We start from the raw sequence: 2,299 nt of genomic DNA, 5'->3' as shown, positions 1-2,299 counted from the left end.
AGGCAGCTACCTCCACATGCCAGGATCCGCCACTGCCAGATGCAGTTAGAAATTTACTAAAAACAAACATATTGCAAGACATCTGGTAGGGGGGGCACCTGGGGTGGCCAGCCAAATTTCAGGGGAGGCCGGTGCCACCCCTGGCCACCACGTAGACACGCCCTTGCTTGGGACAGCTGTCAAATATAGTTTAGTGCTCATCACACACACACACACACACACATTGTTTTTATACTGTCCACACTCACACAAAGCTTTCTGCATTTTAAGATTTTCAAAAAAACATAATTCTGTATGATTCATAAACTTGTTTCCTCATGGGGAACAAAAAATGTCCCCGCAAGGTACAAAATGACTGGTTTTACTTTCCATGTGGGGACATTTGGTCCCCATAACGCAGGGAACTCACTGGTGACTGAAAAAGTATTCCAGAGAACGGTGAAATAAATATCAGTGTCACCTCTTTAGTTTAATTAAAAAAATAAAATAAAAAAGATGATGAAGAAGAATATTAAAAGAGAACAGGGAAGAAGGTAGTTACCATAAAAAGCAGAAATGAATGTATCATCTGAGCTGTTTCTCCAGAGAATCTGTTCATCTTTGTTGCTATTGTGAAGTTGATATGCATATCAAGTGCACGTTTACGGAACAGAGACTTCATACTATACAATACTTTGTATTTTCTAGATTATAATTATGAATCTGCACATTGCTCACGGTTGATGCCACTGTTCATTCATTACGAATCGTTATATGTTTGGCAACAAACAACACATGACTGCAACAGTCCTTTTCTGTCGAAGATACTAGAAACGATAATATCCTCACAATTATATTCCTTCTTAGAGAAAAATGGTATCTGTGAGGATTTCCAGTCAGGATGTAGACCGTATCATAGTACTGAGGCTGCTCTCATTAGAGTTACAAATGACCTGCTCTTATCATCTGATTGTGGTTGTATCTCTCTATTAGTGCTATTGGAACTTAGTGCTGCGTTCGACACTATTGACCACAACGTTCTTTTAAATAGACTAGAAAACTTTGTTGGCATTAGTTCAATGATGAACTGCCTTTAACTGAAAATTGAGTGTTTACTATTATCATTTTGCATTATTGACACAATATTGTCCTAATTAATGCTGTACAGTTGCTTTGACAGAATCTGTATTGTTAAAAGTGCTATATAAATAAAGGTGACTTGACTTGACTTGCAACAGCACAACATAAATCACAGTTTCTTCTTCATCATAAGAACTTATATGAAGCATTTATTCTTGTCACAACTGATGCACCTCGTGTCTAGAATCTGTCACATGTCATGATGCAGTGAGGGTTGGGTGTCTTTCAGCCTTCACACACACAGATGAGGGAGTCCCGCTGTGTTTATGGGGGCTGTCATCCCTGCAGACTCCTGCAGTCTCCGCCTCTCTTGCATTTGCTGATCTGCAATGCAGTGCCAGGCTTTCCCAGCTCTCTCTCTCTCTCTCTCTCTCTCACACACACACACACACACACACACACACACACACACACGGGTATCCTCTGCAGTATGTGTTTCGTCTCTCCAGGATCTTTACCGGCTCATTGAAGAGCATCTCGAGCAGCTCCATAGCGCCCCTCACAGACCGGAAAAGACACTGCACGGGAAGCGCAGAGAATACAGCTACAGTAGATTGCAGATTTCATCATAAAATTAAGAAATAAGAATTCAACCGTAAAAATGTTATTAAATTTAAATAATTTAAAATATCTGTTTTCTATGTGAATATCTGTTAAACTGTAATTTATTTCTGTGATGCGCAGCTGTATTTTCAGCATCATTACTCCAGTCTTCAGTGTCACATGATCTTCAGAAATCTAATATGCTGATTTGCTGCACAAGAGACATTTCTGATTATTATCAATGTTGAAACAGCTGTGCTGCTTCATATTTTTGTGAAAACCAAAGAAAATAATACCTTTTTGAAAGAAATTAATACTTTTATTTAGCAAGGATGCATGCAATTAATCAAAGGTGACAGTAAAGACTTACAATATTACAAAATATTTCTGTTTTAAATAAATGCTGTTGTTTTGAACTTTCTATTCATCAAATCCTGGAAAAAAAAGTATCACGGGTTCGTCAAAAATATTAAGCAGCAAAAACGGTTATTGACATTGATAAAAATAATCACTATTAATCAACTGAGCACCAAACATTACTGATAAAAAATATTAGAATGATTTCTGAAGATCATGTGACACTGAAGACTGGAGTAATGATGCTGAAAATACAGCTTTGATCACAGAAATAAATTAC

The sequence above is a fragment of the Sinocyclocheilus rhinocerous genome, unplaced genomic scaffold (genome assembly GCF_001515625.1).
Source record: "Sinocyclocheilus rhinocerous isolate Xijiao unplaced genomic scaffold, SAMN03320098_v1.1 scaffold1523, whole genome shotgun sequence".
Lineage (NCBI taxonomy): Eukaryota > Metazoa > Chordata > Actinopteri > Cypriniformes > Cyprinidae > Sinocyclocheilus > Sinocyclocheilus rhinocerous.
This window is presented reverse-complemented; position numbering follows the sequence as displayed.